This window comes from Hemicordylus capensis, chromosome 13, assembly GCF_027244095.1.
Source record: "Hemicordylus capensis ecotype Gifberg chromosome 13, rHemCap1.1.pri, whole genome shotgun sequence".
Classification (NCBI taxonomy): domain Eukaryota; kingdom Metazoa; phylum Chordata; class Lepidosauria; order Squamata; family Cordylidae; genus Hemicordylus; species Hemicordylus capensis.
In genome coordinates, this window is record NC_069669.1 from 8,354,009 (window position 1) to 8,374,673 (window position 20,665).

A 20,665-nucleotide genomic window follows, 5' to 3' on the forward strand; every position below is an offset into this window, starting at 1 on the left:
ACTGCTGTCAGAGGTCAACTCTAGCACCAGCCTAATAAGAAAGATGTGTATTTCTGTGGGTCTAATATCTTCCACCTCACCGAAAACAGAGATAACATTGTCTCTTCTAAAAAGCGTTTAAAGTAGGGGTTGACAACGTGCCGTGTGGCTCTCCAGATGTTGCCCAACTACAACTCCCATCACCCCCAGTCACAATTTATTACAGCTGAGGATGATGGGAATTGTAGTTCAGCAACATCTGGAGAGCCACCTGCTGCCTACCCCTAAACCATGTTTGTGTTGTTTTTAAACCAGAGGTGAAGAAATGTTGGCTCAGCTTATCAGCCAGGCAAAATATTTTACTTGTCAAGCTATGTTGCTACATTGCTCACCAGGATTTTTTTCACTCGTCAGGCACCATCTTTCACTCCTCACAGACTAGTGGATTTCTGCAGCCCTGTTTTAAACTATGCTGTGAAAAGCCAAGAGGAAGGCGTACTTATAGGTTTCCGTTCCAGGAATACAGTTACTTAGGCTCCGCCAGAAGAGCTAGCACCCAAACGATTGCCACTTCTGTTCTGACATCTAACAATTTTTATTATTTATTTATTACATTTATAAACCACCCCGTCCAAAGGCTCTGGGTGCACAACAAATTTAAGAGACATAAAAACACACACTATTTAAGACAATGCTAAAAACAATGCAAAAACAATTAAAGCCATTTAAAACCAATTAAAATACTTCTTAAAAAACAATTTAGAAACCTTGGAAGGCCAGGCCAAACAAGCAAGTCTTTAGGGCTCTCTTGAAGGCCAACAATAAGCCCAAACTACAGTTATCTGCTGGGAGTGCATTCCATAGGCCAGGAGCAGCTACAGAGAAGGCCCGGTTCCGAGTCGCCACCAGATGTACCGGTGGTAACTGGAGATGGACCTCTTCAGATGACCTCAACGTGCAAAGGGGATCATACAGAAGAAGGCACTCTATAAGGTTTTCTTTGAAAAGTAAAGGTCTGAGGCTCTAGAGGGAGCTCATTTTGCATAATGTCCACATTAGGAGCTTTCCTCACACACAGCAGACAAGAAATGGTGTTCCAAGCCACACAGCAGAGGGAATTCAGGAACACTAGACTACGAGGGAATGATTGCATTCCACATTTTCAAAAACTAGTAAATATCAGCCATAGAAGGGACAGCAAACCAAATTCACTCAAGTAAGTCCACAGTAAATATTCTCCAAAAAGAATCAAGGGTTACAGGAAGGGAAATTTAAAATAGAAGGATACCGTGGGGGAGGGGGACCTCTAAATATAAGGCAACTTTACCAGCCTATGGGGTTGAATTATTGTTAGAAACTGCCACAGTGGCCCACACCATGAGCACCCCCTAGTGGAGAGCCTATCTATTTTTAAAAAAAATTCTATACCGCCCAAAACTTGCGTCTCTGGGAGGTTTACAATTAAAATCATTTAAAAGATTAAATCAATTAACAATTAAAAGCATTTAAAAGATTAAAAACATCTAGCTGGTAAGTAAAATAAAGTGCGCCATCAAGTCGATTTCGACTCCTGGCGCCCACAGAGCCCTGTGGTTTTCTTTTGGCAGAATACAGGAGGGGTTTGCCATTGCCTCCTCCCGCGCAGTCTGAGATGATGCCTTTCAGCATCTTCCTATATTGCTGTTGCCCAATACAGTACCAGCAGGAATTCGGACCAGCAACCTTATGCTTTGAAGCTAACTGCAAATTACAAAGGGGAAAAAAGTCACTTGTCAGAAGACAAAAAGTAGAACCTTAGCAATATTTTGGTATTTAACAGATATTATTGTATCCTGTATTTGATGTTGCTTGTGGCATCACTCTCAAACATGCTCATTTAAATCATAAGAAGCAAGAATTCCAAAGGCATGGAGAAAAAAGCAGACACGGAGTGAATAACGAATAAAACCTTCATTTGAAAACCAGCATCACAACAGAGCCAGTGGAGATGTTGAAATAATAAGCAAGCCACTTCAATTGCTAGGATTTCCCCACACACTACTACATTAAATGCCAGCACGGTGTAGTGTTTAGAGTACTGGACTAGGATCGGAGTGACTTGTGTTCAAATCTCCATTCAGCCATGGAACTCACTGGGTGACTCTGGGCCAGTCACTTGTCTCTCAGCTTAACCTACCTCACAGGGTTGTTGTGAGGATAAACATAAAACCATGTACACCACTCTGGGCTCCTAGGGAGAACAGCTGTCCCTACTAACTGAGAGCTCCCCTGCTAACTGAGAAAAGAGGCACCTTTTAAAAAGAGGGGATTCTCTTGCATTTAGCAGGGGTAGAGCAATTGGCCCTATCCATCCCCAGCACAGCATCCCTCCAGTGGCTGTTGCTGGTGTCTATCTAGTTTCTTTTTTAGATTGTGAGCCCTTAGTGGCCAGGGAGCCATTTTATTTATTTATAGCTATATAAAACGCTTTGGGAACTTTTGCTGAAAAGCGATATATAGATATTCATTGTATTTGTAGCAGGATATCAATTTAATAAAATAAACAAATACCTGTATAGCTAGGACTAAAGGGCTGTTGCTCCACCCAGTCACAAATGTACCTCCTTCCTCTGACATGCATGTGAAGCAGAAGAAATGAAAGACACCCTTTTGTGCCACCATATAGACAGGAGTCTCCAAAGGGGACTTCTAGGTGGAACTCCTCTTCTGTGGAGCTGTGTCAAATGGTCTCTCATCCCTACTAGGACCTGGGTGCTGAAGGACGGACAGGCAACAGGCACAGCCGGCATAAAGGGAATACAGCAGTTTCTACCCATCTCATTTCAGCGGCATGCACAGATATACACAGAGCGGAGAAAGAAGCAAAAAGAGCAAGAGGCATTGCAGCACGGTATGCAACCCTTGGATTTTGGCAAGGCCTCCTTCACCTCTCATAGGAACAGAGGCATCTGCCTTATCCTGAGTCGGTCTATTGGTCCCTCTAGCCCAGTACAGAAACCATGTCTGCCTCAGGGGTAGCAAGCTTTGGCACTCCGCTGTCAGTACATTGTCTACGCTGACTGACAGTGGCTCTCCAGGTTTCAGAAAGAGGACTGCCCAGCACAACCTAGGCGCTTTGCACACAGAAGGCTTTACCCCAAGTTTACTGTGAGACTTGACTGCGAGTCTGAAGCTGCTCCAAAAAACCAACACAAACGTGGATTTATTTATTTTTAACCCCAGATATAAATCAGGCTACACTCTAACACTCAATGAAAAACCCAAATTGTGTGTGGGGCACCCCCCAATAGTTCGCAAGGACTTCAGGGTAAATCTGGCCAATATGTAAATGCACACCCTTCATTCTGGAGGAGATGTGAGCTAACAGCCCTGTGTGAGACACACCCTGGAAGATGCTAGGGATTATTATTATTAGCAATAGCAATAGCAATAGCAATAGCAATAGCACTTACATTTATATACTGCTCTATAGCTGGAAGCTCTCTAAGCGGTTCACAATGATTTAGCATATTGCCCCCAACATTTCTGGGTACTCATTATTATTATTACATTTACATCCCGCTTTTTCCTCCGAGGAGCTCAGAGCAGTGCACATGGTAATGTTTATCCTCGCAACAGCCCTGTGAGGTAGGTTAGGCTACATGACTGGCCCAGAGTCACCCAGTGAGTTTCACGGTTGAATGGGGATTCGAACTCGGGTCTTCCCGGTCCTAGTCCAACACTCTAACCACTATCCTATGCTGGCACAGAACCTGGGACCTTCTGCACAATGAGCAAGTGTGTCACAGAGCTACGGCCTCCTCTCCTACCCAAGAGTAGAGAAAAACCAATCTATACCAATCTAAACCAATCTATAGTGGGGACTTCCATTCTTACCTCCATACTAACAGCTGGTAGAAGGCAGAGACACAAATCAAAGATAGTGCCAGTACCACACATCTGACTTCTAAATACCCGGAAATGAGACTGTGTAGGGGAATAAGCAGCAAGATTGTGGAACTGCACTTCCAATTGCACACCAATGAACGGCCACAACAAAAAGCAGCATTGCGGCACACGTGTGCTCTGTGTACACAATCTGACAGAGCAACAGATTTCCACTGCAAGTTACCTTGCTGTGGGCAGTCGACTGATTGCGAAGGTCAAATATTTCCAAGTTTTATGTAATTCCTTAGCTGTCCAAATGCCTGAGCCATCTCTTGAAACTAAACGGCTGCCTTACATTGTATCTGCTTACAAATGATCTCCTGCCTCTGCAATCAATTCCCTCTTTGCCAGTGATTTAAGCTCTGGGGCGGGTACTCCTAACACTCACACTGTGTGCTTGCAAATGCCAGGACAGGCACAAAGTGAGCCAGCCAGCCCTTGCTCATGTATAAAGCTGTTTTGTAAGTCTGTACCTATTGCCAAGGTACATGGAGAGGACTACTCGGGGAGGAAACACAGTCCTTGACTGTGAATAGGGATGGATATTGCCAGGAACCATAATGTTTAACAAAGCGTTTTCATTATGAATTAATTATAGTCATTGCAAGGATTTATGACTGTGTCTGCAAAGCATTTTCTCTGCTGCTGGGTCACTCCCTACCTTCCACACGTCTTCTCCCTCTTCTCCTTGCGCGTACTAGCATCTTTGCTCCCCATAGCACCTTCAGGCCAAAACAACATGAAAATAGCCTTGTCTGTTTAGTCCAGCATCCTGTTTCCCACAATGGTTCACAAGATGCCTTTGGGAAGCCCCAGGCTAGAGATGAAGGTATGTCCTCTCTCCTGCAACTGGTATTCAGAGGCATCCTGCCTCAGAGTCTGAAAGGTAGCCTATAGCCATCAAGACTAGTAGCCATTGGCAGATGCGCCCTCCGTTAATTTGGGCAGCAGCAGGTGAGAGAGAGGAAATAAGAGAGAAAGTGAGGGTATGAGTGTGCAATTGCACACATGTGTTTCCATCAACGACTTGGGAATTCTCAACGGTGGGTCTGCAGATGTTATTGGACTTCAACTCCCATAATCCCCAGGCCCAGTGGCCTTTGGTTGGGGATTATGGGAGTTGAAGTCCAATAACATCTGGGGACCCAATATTGAGAATCCCTGAGAAGAGGGAAGAGGCAAGCGACAGTATAGCAGAGTCTTTATTTCAGTCTTTGACCAGTGTCATATTGTCATTTGTGGTTCTATGATGAAACTCTGAAGGACTCACAAAAGCAACATAGACTGCTCTATTTGTATATCTTTAATTATGCCTCTGGATTACAGATCAGAACCCTAGTTTTTGGGGTGACCCCATTACCACCACGGAAAGGGCAAGAAGCAGAGATATCCACATCAGCAAAGCAGGATGGCTACTTTGCAGGAGGAGGGGCACACAAGTATAATCAAGACAGCCTAGTCAATCAATCCATTTATTTATTTAGCCATAACAAAAATATTTGATTTAAAAAGTGGAATAGCTATAACAATGTAAGAAAACCACAGGACAATACCAAGATTGACTCATAACACAGTAGTACAAGACATCAGTTTGACAGGTACCCTGATGGCCAAAACTTAGTTTAGGTGTTTAAAAAGAAACCTGTCTTCTTTTCTTGTAACATGGAGCCTGGTGTTGGCTAATAAAATTTTTACATAGAATCCCAAAGACCTCCCAGGATAAACCATAAGCAATGGCTGAATAAATACATCATGTAACACATTATAGAAATTAAAACAAAGAAACAAACAAAATCAAGTCTTCCAACTCCAAAAACTAAGTCTTGCAAGCAAAAAAGCTTTCCTAAGTCTGATCTCTGTCTAGTTTGACAGATAAGATGTTGGGAGTGAGCAAGGAGAAAGAAAAGGTTAGGGTAACTATAAAGAGGAGAACAACATTTCCTGGCAGAGGCCAATGTATATTGGCTATCTGTGTCTAGAACCCTTTGCCTTAGACATGTTCTGGCTTTATAGTAACCTAAAGCAAGTATCAGATCCTGGGAAAGGCCAGTAGTATTCAACTTTGGTTGCCAACTTTTCACCAAAGACAACACATCCGAGTCAATAAATAGTAAAGGTAATAATCCTTGTGGTGTTAAACATACTCAACGCAGCCAGTAACTTAAAACGGCCACCCATGCTCAAGTCTCAAAAGGGAAGGGAAAGAAGTTGTAACGGTGACAGATCGGCAGAGAGCAGGGGAAGAGGCATAAAACTCCCGAAAAGAAAAATACAGACGCAAGCGAGGCACCACCTTTGGAAAGAGCACCAGGTAAGCTCTCCAAAGCCTCCAAAGTGTGTTCAGCCCAACACACTCCCTTGAACTAAAAACCTGTGCCAACTTTTTCTTAACATGCCATTGCTAAGATTCCATCTGCATGCCAGGAGATGCGGCAGTCACGGCTTTTCATGACTTTCCCAAAGCCAGACGCAACGAGACAGAGTTACCAAAGTCTCCAAGGGCCAGACGGGTGGAGAGAAGGAGGGGGCGGGGAGGGGATGACACACTGATCCCTGCTACTGGACTTTCTGTTGCAGTGCGACACCTAAAGGACGCCTGGCATGACTGCACCAAGAAAACATTGCAAACACATTCTGACTATCCACAGGGGAAAACCGATGCCAGGCAGAGTCCAGTAAAGACCGCTCCACTCTTTAGAAGAGTTTTTCTCCCGTACTGGGGTTTCAGTCCCTACTACTACTACTTATTCAATTTCTATACCGCCCATCCAAAAATGGCTCAGGGCGGTTTACGTAGCGAAATAATAAATAAATAAGATGGATCCCTGTCCCCAAAGGGCTCACAATCTAAAAGAAACCTAAGATAGACACCAGCCACAGTCACTGGAGGTAATGTGCTGGGGGTGGATAGGAATATAGGAACATAGGAAGCTGCCATATACTGAGTCAGACCATTGGTCTATCTAGCTCAGTATTTGTCTTCACAGACTGGCAGCGACTTCTCCAAGGTTGCAGGCAGGAATCTCTCTCAGCCCTATCTTGGAGATGCTGCCAGGGAGGGGACTTGGAACCTTCTGCTCTTCCCAGAGCGGCTTCATCCCCTGAGGGGAATATCTTACAGTGCTTGCACATCAAGTCTCCCATTCATATGCAACCAGGGCATACCCTGCTTAGCTATGGGGACAAGTCATGCTTGCTACCACAAGACCAGCTCTCCTCTCCTAGACCAGCTCTCCTCTCCTATTATTTTACAACATTTATTTACCACTTTTCAACAAAAAGTTCTCAAAGCGGTTTACACTGAAAAATAAATAAGAAGGTTCCCTGCCCCCAAAGGGCTCACAGTCTCAACAGAAACCTAAGGCAAACACCAGCAACAACCACTGGAGGAATGCTGTGCTAGGGCTGGATGGGGGCAGTTGCTCTCCCCCTGCTAAATGTAAGACAATCACCACTTTGCTCAGCTAGCAGGGGTCACATGCATAAACAGCAGTCATCCCTCTGTCCTTGGAGAAATCAGATGCACAGTCTCCATGGGACACAGCAATGTCTTCATTCATTTTTAATGTGTGAGGGTGGGGTGGCACCCATAACTTATTTGTATGAACAAATTAAGGGATTTCACAGGAATCCTATTATTGCATTCTTCATTCCATTCCTTGCCTACTCCCATGAGAAAACAGGCATTAGGGTTATGGGGAAAGGGGGGTGGGTAGGTTCCAGAGTAGACGGAAAAATAAGAAAAAGCCCCCCAATGGCCCAGAACTTACTGTGGTGTTCCCCGTGTGTCCCACCTGTGTCCAGGAATGCCCCCAAAGTACAAAATGGACCCCCAAACCACAAAAAAATCACGGGAAAGTCCATTTTTCTCAAGAAATGAGCCACAAAATGGCTGCTCCTGTCTCCTCCTAGCCTCTTTGAGAAACCATGACGGCCAGAAGTGACTTCCGCAGTCACTTCTGATACTGGAAATGGGTGTCTATTAGATACCCGCAGATATGCGGAAACATGAATAGCAGTTCCGCGAATAATGAGGTTCTCCTTATTCTTATCATTCATCACTCAGAAAAGTCAGGAGATTGCCACTAAAGCAAATCATGACAGATGAAGGAAATGTCTATAATCCTCACAGTACAGAATGCCACATCCATCCTGTGCCCTTGACAACACATTATCTAGCATATGAGCAAATCCAGCAGGTCCATGGGGAAAGCAGAAGCAGATTGGGAAAGGGCTCCTCTACTTTGGTTAAGCAAAGCAGGCTCTGCTGCCGACATGACCAATGTTGGTTAACAACCTGACCCTCTTCTGGAGTTTCAAAGGCAGAAAGCATTTTCGATCCCGCTCAGATTGAACCAGAAAGGCCCCATTCTGAATGCATGTGCACACACGCTGCTTTGTCACTGGCACGCAAGTAGGGAAAAACTAGAGGGAACACTGATCTGACTACTGGTCATTATGGCTGGGGATTTTGGGGATTGTAGTCCAAAAACAACTGGAGGATCAAAGCTGTGAAGCCTTGAGCTAGGGAGTACTTTGGACACTTTGCTCCATGGACACTTTGCTCAGCGGCTTTTTTAGCATTAAGCAACAGCAAACCTCGCTAAAGCCCAAGCATTGCCTCTTTGACTCACAAGCTCTCTCAAGATCACTGGGATTTCCTTCCAGGTGAGCGTGAAATCACAACAGCACTGCTTTGTCTTTACCTAGCATGGACAAAGGCAGGGGCAATTGGCGTGCGTGTCCTAAGACATAACTGGGTGGGTGTGCCTCAAGAACACAAGCCGTGGAGTGCTACCCCTGCTGTCTCCCCTGCCCCTATATTGCTCACCCCCACTGCCATGTGCTTGCCCTACTCCCTGCCATGACAGGCAACAAAGAAACAAAAACCCAGTAAGCAGTGGCCACCTTCAACCTGGCCATGCCACTGGTTGCATTTGTTGTTGTTGTTGTTGGAGAGAGGGGGAGAGAGAGTGTGAGAGAGAGCGCTGGACACATCCTTACAACAGTGATGTGCATGTAGAAAAAAACATTGGATGATGAGTCTTCTTAAGAAATCCAGAGTTCCACTCCAGATAAATCTACACATACTGGAACATAATCGTGAAACTTGGAAACATCCCAAAAGGATCTCACACTTTGCAGATTTAAAATGCATTCACACTGTATGTGATCAGCCTTGCTCCCACATGGACCCAGTGAGAGTTATCTGCCTAACTGACCCTTATGTAAATAAAGCATGCATGTGCAGATTTCAACAGGTTCATGATGAACAGTTTTGATTTAAGTGGCTGTGCAAATGGTACATCACATAGTTCCACTGTTTTTATTACAGAGACCCAGTGTTCTCAATGCATGTCCAGGATTCAATGTATACAGCATTTCTCACCAGGGCCTTGAACGAAGCCAGACCTCACGTCCACCTTTGGTAACAGGAGCCAGGAAACCCAAACTGGCTTTTCCTTAGAAAGGGACAGAATCCTTTCACATGCAGTTTTGAAAAGAGGCTGGATATGCACCTACCAGGGATAGTTTAGGACTAATGATTCTTCTGAGAAGGAGAAGGAACTTGTGACTGCAACCAGACTTGGGACAGCCCTAGCTGTTCCAACGTCCTGGGAAAGATCTTTCCAACTTTAAAAGTAGTTAGGAAAGCAGTTAGAGGAGACCAAGGGGTTGATAAAGTGGTGGGGAGAAGAATAATTGCAGGAGAGATGGTGACCAACAGGTAGCAGTTAATAGAATGAAGAAGGTATGTGGTAGGATAGGCTGAGGACAACTGGGCAGCCAACCCATCAACTGAGACAGAGGAGGGAAGGATTGAGGGGGGTGACAGATTGACAGAGAGTTGGAAGAGGGGGTGATAGAAGCAGAGAGATTGGAGTAAATTGTTTTGATTTTTGATTTGAAGGAGGCAGTCATGAGCAGAGAGCAAGGACAGGAGAGGTGAATGTGCACAAATCAATTTTTGCTACCGAGCTCGAATCAAATCACAAAAAACTCGAATTGATTTATCGAGAACAGCTGGCTTGACCGGCTCCTCAACAAATCAACCTTGAATCATTTAAACTGATTTGAGTGATTCAACCACCATTTTGAGGCCTGTTTTTATGGAGGAAATGGGCCTCAAAATGGTACTTTCCCCTGCAAGGAGAGCTGGTCTACCAACTGGGAACAGCAGATAGACTAGATCTTAATTCCAGACTTAGTGTGTCAGCCCACCTCGGAGGACTTGTCTACCCAGGTAGACCAGTCATCCAAGGTGGCCTAATGCACTAAATCTGAAGTGGAGGACTGGTCTACCTGCCGATCCCAATTGGTAGACCAGCTCTCCCTGGAAGAAAGCACCATTTTGGACACCCGATTTCCCAGCAAAATGGGCCCCAGAATGGCACTTGAATCACTCGAATCAATTCAGGTCAAATCGGGGGTGAGTCTCCTCGACCATGAATTGGGTCCTCTATTTTGAGGGTGATTCAGTTCAGGGTCAAATTTGTGATTTGACCCAAATCAATTTGGGGGTAAATTGAATTGTACACCTCTAGAGGACAGGGCTGGTCACCGAAAGAGCAGGATGCTGGCCATGAGGAGAGTGGACTGTGAGATGTATTGAAAGAGAGCAGGAGATGCTTAGTCAGAGGAAATTTCATACTAGAGGAGGTCAAGGATAGATCAGTTCTTGGTGATGAAGAGAATGGTCAAGGTAGCACATCCAAAGCTGGAGGTGGTGGTTAGAGAGAGGAGGCAGGAGAGGAATTATCCACATGAAATTTGAAATCACCAAGAAGCAAAGTGGGGGTTACATCAGGAAGGAAGGCGCAAGCAGGCTGAAAATAGAGGGAGAACCAAGTGGGCAATAGAGAACTGCTACACAGAGATTCCATAAGGAGTAGAGTATTTAGGGTTTTATGCTATTGCTGGTGGTGTTCATAGTACTCTTTTTGCATTTTAATATTGTAAATGTTATGAGCTGTTTAGGGGGATCCATTTTGGGTGGGAAAGTGGAATAGAACCTGTTTTAGGTAGGGAGGTTGAGGAGTGCCAAGCAATAGCATAGCACTACTACAATAAGGCAGAGACACTTTCTGTGGCAAAGGATTTTTCTCCAATTCTGTCAGCAGGTCAAGCGCTAAACAACTTGTATTCCTTGGCACCCTTATTCCGAAGTCTTCTGGTTGATTTCCCCAGATGGAAGGGATTCAAAAGCGCTCTGTATACTTGCAGTAGGGAAAGCCGTCTTTGTTAAAGCACAGGTCATGGTGACACAAGATTGTTCCTTGCTGTAAAATGCTACCAACAGAAGCACTGCAAACTTCTGCTTTGACCCACAATTAATTTCTAATCACACCCATTTCCCAACATTTATTTTTCTGTACAAGAACTTCACACATAAAGGCATAAATATTTAAGCACTTGTCAAGTGTTTGGCTTCCACATTAATTAGGGATGCTGGCAGAGTTCTCTGAGCTCGAGGACAGAGAAGAATTTCGGGGGCTAGGTAAAACCTCTCTGCTCTCAAAAGGGGTGAGCTTCTTGAGCACTGAGAGTTCTTGAATGAGCTTGGAGAGGTTTCCCCCACCCCGGTCGCTTACCTTTCTCTTACATTCTCCTGGTCAGGCGAGAGAAGTGGCAGCAGTGCCACAAAGGAATGAGTGACCTTCATTTTCTTCCTCTGTGTTACCCTGGTGCGCTAATGAAAAGAGGTGGTGCTGTTGCATGGAAACTGAAGCACATCAGAGTAACAAGAAGGGGAGGGAAGGTCTCCATCCCCACACATCAGTGCTGCTGCTTTTCATTTGGTCTAGTGCTAGCCTGCTCAACTTCAGCCTGCCTGCAGATGTTGGCCTACAACTCCTACAATCCTTGACCACTGTGGCTGGGGATTATGGGAGTTGTAGTCCAAAAACAGCTGGGGGGCCTAAGTTGCCATCCTACCACTGGTCTAGTGGTAGCGAGCATGCCAGGATGATGGAAGGAGGAACAGCCACCCCTTGAAGCACTATTGCTGCTGCTGCTACTTCTCCGAGCTGATGAAGACATTCATAAAAAGGATGGGAAGTCTGGTGGGAAGGGCACAGAGAACTTCCCCAAGCCACCTCGGGTCAGCTTATCCCATGATCCCAAGTACTTCTTGCTTTGGGGGAGAAGAACTCTGATCATTTCCAGGCGAGTCTGCTCATCTCTTAACATTCACATGGGTATTGGGTCAGACTCCCAATGAACAACACGTATATTCAGTATACACATGTGGAGAAAAGCTGGTCTTGTGGTAGCAAGTATGAATTGTCCTCGTTGCTAAGCAGGGTCCACCTTGATTTGCATTTGAATGGGAGACTACATGTGTGAGCACTGTAAGATATTCCCCTTAGGGAATGGGCCTGCTCTGAGAGAGCACCTGCATGCTTGCATGCAGAAGGTTCTGAATTCCCTCCCTGGCATCTCCAGATAGGGCTGAGAGAGACTCCTGCCTGCATCCTTGGAGAAGCCGCTGTCAGTCTGGGTAGACAATACTGAGCTAGATGGACCAATGGTCTGACTTGGTATAATGCAGCTTCCTAAGTTCCTGTGTAGATGATGGATAGACATTGCCATCCACAAACCATGAAAGACAACATTTGGACTTAACCCAGAGCCCATTAACTGAAATCCCAGCAATCCAAGCTAATACATTTGTGGTCTGGGCTGACAGTCTGCTATCTTTATATGCTTCTACATTACAGATGCAAGGGCTTTGATCTGAATCGCAAAATATGACCAGACTCCAACACGCTTCGTGTTTCTGGAAATCAAAGAGGACAATGTATTTTTATGCACTATTTAACTGTACATAAAGTGCAGATTTGGGAAACGGAAGCGGAGAAAACAGACTTCTGAGGGAGACAGTGAATCTTAGCTTATCGCCTCCAAGTCTCCTGTTCTTAAACACCTCGCTTTCGGCTGCCGAGGTTGCATCAACTCCTGAGGTAGTATTTATAACTGTTTTTAGAACCTGATATTCCATTTCCAGTTGCTCTGTGGGGGTGAACTGAATCTGCAGGGCCCCCAGCCAAGCAGCTGCTGCCAGCATGATCCCTCTTCCCTCCACATCCTGCTCAGAAAAGCCTCCTCACCGTCAACCTGGTGCCACAGCTTACTGGCATGGTCTCTTTAATTAGCTGACCAATGCACAAGGCAGGGCCTCATTAAAGAGATAGCCGATTGAAGTCTAGATGGGACAGAGGGGGAGTTAGCTTGTGCTATTCAACAAATGATCCGTATGCTAAGGCAAACTCCCTCAGTTCCTCCCCACTTTGGGCTACTGTCGCCAAGAACCGGAGAGTAGCTAGACCAGTGATCTTCACAGTTTTTCAATCAAGGGTCACTCTGGCAAAACAAACTTCAATGTGAGAGCCATTTCACATTGAGAAGAGAGCTGGTCTGGTGGTAGCAAGCATGACTTGTCCCCTTAAGCTCAGCAGGGTCTGCCCTGGTTGCATATGAATGGGAGACTAGAGGTGTGAGCACTGTGAGATATTCCCCTTAGGGGATGGAGCCGCTCTGGGAAGAGCATCTAGGTTCCAAGTTCCCTCCCTGGCAGCATCTCCAAGATAGGGCTGAGAGAGACTCCTGCCTGCAACCTTGCAGAAGTTGCTGCCAGTCTGTGTAGATAATACTGACCAAGATGGACCTATGGTCTGACTCAGTATATGACAGCTTCCTATGTTCCTATTCCCTACTGTTCTGACCTCATCACAGTGCTGCACTTTTCTCAGTGCTGGGTGGGCCCTTTAAGAGAGATGGAGCCCTCTCTCAAGAGCTCGAGGAGGAACGCGCTGGGAAGGGCTATGCTTCCCCTCACTCTGTGAACGCCTTCCAAGATGGTGCAGGGTCTCAAGAGGGCTTCGTTTCCATTAAAGGAACCCCAGCGCTGGGTAAAGCAGAGCACCGTGAGAATGGTGCCGGGGAGAGGATGCCGAGTACTCAGCTTTGCACAGGCCCAATAAACAATTAGTCAGAGGGCTGCACTTCAGGTTGGTGGTGGCTGCCTCTTACAATGAACTTGTCCCCCGTAGCATGAATCGGCAGGGGTGCTTCCCAGCTGACACGGTCATTTCTGTAGGGACTGGATCTTTTGCGAGACCACCATACGCATTCATGGTACAGGATCCCTTGAGTGTGAACTTTGCGTGTGATCCTCGTGTGGAAAACAAGCCTTGTTTGTCCAGGTGAAGGTCTCATGCAATCTGTCCACTCGAGAGGACCACCCCTACACCATGAACAGTGGTTGAGTGCACCATGCAGCAGGCGCTCAAGCAGCAGGAAGACGCCATGACCTTGGTGCATGCGGAGTTTCAAGGAGGGCCTTCTCTGCTAGCTGGTGTGCCATAACCACCCTCTGCTGGGAAGTTCTACTTTGGCTCCTGCCAGATGAAAAATTCCAATCACTCTGTGTTATAAATAAGAAAATGACCTGATGAAAAGGGAGAAGCTTCCGGGCAATAGCATCAATCACACACCTATTAAATCTACAAAGCAACCTGTCAAAATAACAGCAATTCATAAATGTTGTCAGCACAGGCGGTTCAGGACAATGACACTGGATCCTTTGCTGGGGGGGAAAATCCTTCCAACAACCACCTACCAATCTCAATACAACTATCCTCAGCCAACCAACCACCCTCAAATCCCAGACCTTGAGGGGTTTCAAACAAAGGCCTGATCCCTTGATGATACAATTTTCTTACACCAAGTCAGAGGTGAAACTTAACCCTTACAACTACTGTATTTACCCAAATCCAAGACTACCCCCCCCCAGTTCTTTGATGTCAGAAATGGGGGGGGGAGCTTAAATTAGTCATCCTTTCATGCTTAACCCATATTTATATAAGTATATACAAATATATATATATTAAGACGCCTAGGTGACCTGTGCTAATCTCGGGTGGTACGTGGCACATCTTGTGAGAGTTCCAGCGAGAGAAAGAAGGCAGAGAGGAGAGCTCAGCAGAGAGGAAGGGGTAAGAGGGCAGCGGGTGGAGAAAAGGCCAAGAGGGGAGCAGGCAGGAAGGGGGAGAGGAAAGGGCGAGTAGCGAGCAGGCGGTGAGGGGGAGGCAGGGCGAGTGGGGCCATTCGTCACCCTGCCATGTCTTGGGCGGGGGGGGGAGGCTGAGTGGGAGGGAAAAGCCGAGTAAGGGGGCCTTCTGTTGCCCCACCAAATCTCTGGGGTAGGGAAGGCTGAGTGCTCGTGCACTAGTGCACAGATGCTCTGTGCGGGTTCAGCTAGTAAGCTATAATCCATCTCTTTTTTTTAAGGGGGCTGTCTTAAATTCCAAGTCATCTTCTATTTGGGTAAACGTGGCAATCCTTCCAGGCTCTATCATTCAATAAACCATCTGCATACAATGCTATCGCCATTAATTGTATTTCTGTCTCTACTCTGATACCTTCCCTTATTCACACGATCAGTTTCCCCAAGAGACAGCACCTTCTTAATCTGGTTCAACTTCACATTTATTTTCATGAACAATGGATAAATGTGGGGTGATTTCAGTTGCAAAGCACGGGTCCGTCCCTATGGGTAACTGGAAACTCTCTTTGCCCACACTGCTGCCTTAAAGTAGCCGGTAGTATGAACACCAACCCCTTCAATACGCACACATCAGGACATCGTATCTGCTGCTGAAGATGTACATTCCTCTCCTCTAGCCACCTTCTCTGTAACTACTAACTACAGTCTCAAATCATTCCCACCTGCACTCTCTCCCACAGTGCACGGGCATAAAGATCAAAGCATAAAGATTCCATCAAGATCGAATAAGAAACGTGCACTTGTGTCTCAAACATGGCCCAAATCTCTAGAATCAGGACCATGGCCTGGTTCTCGGAAAGAGTTGATAAGCTGACAACAACCAATATTTATATACATACCACTTTTCAACAAAAGTTTCCAAAGCAGTTTACATAGAGAAATAACAAACAAACAAAATGGATCCCTGTCTCCAAAGGGTTCACAATCTAAAAAGAAACATTAGATAAACACCAGCAACAGTCACTGGAGGGATGCTGTGCTGGGGGTGGAAAGGGCCAGTTACTCTCCCCCTGCTAAATGAAGGGAATCACCACGTTAAAAAGGTGCCTCTTTGCCCAGTTAGCAGGGCAGACCTGTGTCTAGCCTGCATTGCTTGGGCTCACAAGTGGGTCTCGCATGATGGAATGCTTCCCCATGAATAAAATTCCCTGCATTTAGGAAACTACCTATCAAGGGAAAGAGTTCCAGCCTAGCCTCCCTGACATGCAAGTTTTCTGTCCGTAGGAACATTCTTCATGGAGACGCATTCAGTCACAGGGCCCCCATCTGCTGTCTATACAAGCCAGGCATGAGTTTACCACCTCATCACCTGCTTCGAAGAACGCGAGTCTAGGAAATACAGCAAATTCTAGTGCTTACTTAATACCCGAAGGAGAGATCTGGACTCCATTCCTAGTAGGGATGTTCAAACCAGTTCGGGGGTTCAGTTCACTGGTCTGGGGGTTCGTGGTCAAACTGAACCCGCACCCAGTTCCACCCGGACTGGGACCGAGCCCCACTCCAGTTCGTGAATATATTTATTTATTTTTTAAAAAAAATGCTGTAATCTAGCCCCTTCGGGGGGCTTCCTAAAGGCTGTAGGGTGTGTGTGTGTGTGTGTGTGTGTGTGTGTGTGTGTGTGTGTGTCCCATGAAGGTTCCCCCTCCCCCCGCCGGCCTCGGTAATCACCACCGCGGCCCAACCGGCCGCACTTTGTAGCCATGCCAGGCATCACAGAGGCAATTTGCACATGCGCAGAAGCAGGCAAAATGGCTGCTGTGCAGGTATACAGAGGCCCAAATGGGCGACAAAGTGTGGCCGGACGGGCAGTGGTGATGATTACCGAGGATAGCAGGGGAAGGGGGAACCTTCACAACAGCACCCCCCACGGCCTTTAGGAAGCACCCTGAAGGGGCTAGAGGTACAGCATTTTTTTTCCATTTTAAAAAATATTCATGAAACATCCCCGCCCCCGGACCAGGCGGGTTTGAAGGGGGGCCGGAACCCACCCATTCCATGCACACCCATAATTCCTAGGTCTGTTTTTGTAACACATTTTTATACCACCATCAACTTGCATCTCGGGGCAGTTTACAAGAAATTTAAAACAATAAAACCACAATGAGAAATTAAAGCAAAAATAATTTACAAACAGTAAAACCAACTTACAGATAGCCAAAAGGCTTTATTAAATAGAGGTGTTTTGAAATCCCTTCTAAAAGGCTGCTAGAGATGGTAAAGCCCTTACTGCAGCAGGGAGTGCATTACAAGCCAGGGGGCAACCACAAAAAAGGCCCTACTCCGAGTCGCCACCAGACAAACTTGTGGCAACTGCAGGCAGACCTCTCCAGAAGGTAAGCGGTGAAGATCCTGGACAAGATGGTGCTAGCAACTAACTCCTTTGCTTATTTTAAAGTTGCAGTTCAGAGTTACAGTTCCATCAATTTTTATAGAGCTTAAAAAAAATTTAATAGAATCAAAGTAAGCACCTAGAACCTTTCCAGATATAGTTTATAGCACTACAGGTACACAGTTGTTGCTGTGCTGTTACTGAGGCTACACATTGCAGGGGTCTATGCATCTATTACCACCCCGTCTATAACATTATCAGTAAGATTTCTGGGGAATAAAAGAGTGCTCCATGGTGCACAGACATTTAAATAAATAAATAAATATATATATATATATATATATATATATATATATATATATATATATATAACACATTATAAGATTCAGTCTAAAGAACTGAGAACAGGAGCAGCTGGGCTGGAATTGGTTAGCTTCACGGGGATGGAAGAAGATACTGATATATTTCTCTGAGAGACTTTGCACTAGGATTTATAGCAAAAGTACTTCCTCTCCCGAAGTCTCATTGGCATTCACTCAAATAACTTTGTGGAATATTTTGGGGCAGAAAAAGTGGGTTTAAATGTCTGTTATCTTTTCCTGAGCACTTGCCCTCAAATCCTCACCTAAGAGCACAGGATGAGGACAGTAAAGGTCCTTGGGATGGAATTAGATGACCAGGCTTGAATGTCAGTGATAGGAAATCTGTACTTCCAGCCCACATCCACACAGGACGTGAGCTTGCTGGAGCCAAGGCACAAACTGTCAAGAATCCAGCTGGGGGAGAGGAAGGCTGCACGACTGGTGTGTGATAATACTCTATGCAACCTCTGATTCTTAGGCAGCGTCTCCCACACCACCAGGAGATTAGGTTGCCAATGAACCAAGTTCATTTTTGGTTCAAGCAGTTATATTGATGCAAAATGAGACGTCTCTATATGATGGCATACAAACAGCCATAGGAACATAGGAAGCTGCCACATACCGAGTCAGACCATTAGTCCATCTACCTCAGTATTGTCTACACAGACTGGCAGCGGCTTCTCCCAGGTTGCAGGCAGGAGACTCTCTCAGCTCTATCCTGGAGATGCTGCCAGGGAAGGAACTGGGAACCTTCTGCATGCAAGCAGGCAAGTGCTCTTCCCAGAGCGGCCTCATCCCCTAAGAGGAATATCTTCCAATGCTTGCACATGTAGTCTCCCATTCAAATGTAAATTAGGGTAGACCCTGCTTAGCAAAGGGGACAATTCATGCTTGTTGCCACAAGACCAAACTGGCTTTCAAGTTGTTATAGTTACATGCAATGATAGTAATATTTGCCCCATAGATGTTATAGGAACACAGGAAACTGCCATATACTGAGTCAGACCATTGGTCTATCTAGCTCAGTATTGTCTTCACAGACTGGCAGCAGCTTCTCCAAGGTTGCAGGCAGGAAACTCTCTCAGCCCTCTCTTGGAGAAGCCAGGGAGGGAACTTGAAACCTTCTGCTCTTCCCAGAGCAGCTTCATCCCCTGAGGGGAATATCTTGCAGTGCTCACACTTCTAGTCTCCCATTCAGATGCAACCAGAACAGACCCTGCTTAGCGAAGGGGACAAGTCATGCTTGCTACCACAAGACCAGCAAAAGCATATACTTAGATGTGATACAAAAGACATATACTGTATATGGCTTTGCACAGAGGAGAAGTATCATGCTGAAATCGGACCAAGTATTCACCGGACTGACACAGAAAATCAACTCTTGTGCCAGCACAGAGATTGATTTTTGATGCTACAATATAGACCTCAACTAAGAGCAGGGTTGAGGAACACAGCAACATGGGAAGCTTTCTTATTCTGCTGAGTCAGACCATTGGCCCATCTACCCTGGACCAGTAGTATTGTCTGGACCAATATCAGTATACTATCTACATTGGACCAGTATTGTATACACTGACCAGCTGCAGCTCTCCAAGGTTTCAGGCAGAAGTCTCTCTCAGCCCTATCCTGGAGATGACAGGGAGGGAACTTGGAACCTTCTGCATGCAAGCAGGCAGGTGCTCTTCCCAGAATGGCTCCATCCTCTAACGGGAAGATCTCGCTGTGCTCACATATGTAGCCTCCCATTCATATGCAAACAGAGCAGACCCTGCTTAGCAAAGGGGACAATTCATGCTCGCTAGCGCAAGACCAGCTCTCCACTCCAACTACAATATTTCAGTGTAGAGCTGTTTATGTTTCCCTGTGTGAGCACATCCTTTTCACATGCAGAGCATCGCTTTTAATCCGGGCCTTACAAATCACACAGAAAACACCAGTACTGCACATGAAAAATGCAGTGAGATTAGGTGACCAGACCAAGTGCTAGATGGAGAACAAAGCTGGATTCCTGACGAGTCTCGGACCCACGAGGCCCCACTTTCACCTCACAGAGGTTTCGTAAGCACCACATTCAATTCACAAAAACAACTGCCCAGTCAAGACTACTGTCTTCCCATGGCAACTGTTAAGCTAGTCCCATTCTTATCTCACCAGCATAACCTCAGAGGAATGACACAAGGAAGTGACTTGTTGGGAGTGTTCCTGAAGATAGCTGCAAAGTTATCCTGACTCTGGATAATATTTATAGCCTCCAGGAAAAGCAGAGAGATTTGGTAGTGCAAAGGGTAAGGAGGGCCTGTTGTACACTCCCCAAAACAGCACGATCAAAGAGCCAACAGCAGCAGAACTGCGCTCAATCCTGTAATGAACGTGGAGTCAGCTCTGCTTTGGAATTAAACTTCCTTTATTTTAGATTTGGGAAGAGGACAAGAGGGTGACGGCAACACAGAAAACTAGCTACTACCCGGAAGAAATAGTATTGAAATGTTACCAACCAAATCCACTCCTTTTGACGGCATCTTTTACAAGGACAAGAGGGTGAAAGCGTGGCTCTGCAAATCTCAAGCACCACTAAGGCCTCTTCGGTGTGGTGCCACTCCTCAGCCATGTGGCCATCGCCAGCAAGTGACGACAGCTTAGGCATGTGCATGCAGGGGAGTTACGGAGAGAAGAGGCACAGGGAGCAAGAGAGCTTTCTATGCTCTAGAGCAGGGGTTCTCAACGTTGGGTCCTCAGATGTTTTTGGACTTCAACTCCCATAATCCCCAGCCCCAGTGGCCTTTGGTTGGGGATTATTGGAGTTGAAGTCCAATAACATCTGAGGACCCAACATTGAGAATCCCTGCTCTAGAGGCATCTGTGTGTAACTTTCATCCTGACTTTCCAGAGGACAGGCAGCTAGGAACTCCGCACTCCGGCTCCAAGACAAGAGAGGTGATCCACACAGGGCTGACCTTAGAAAGCCCTGGCAGGGTACGGGGCCCAGGGCCAATCAGCCAG

General features: G+C 46.0%; 1 protein-coding gene across 7 annotated transcripts in view; it reads right to left on the reverse strand.

Moving 5' to 3' along the window:
* LOC128336613 (ankyrin repeat and fibronectin type-III domain-containing protein 1-like) overlaps window positions 1-20,665 on the reverse strand; it is a 427,021-nt gene that overhangs the window by 213,448 nt on the left and 192,908 nt on the right. The window lies entirely within an intron of this gene.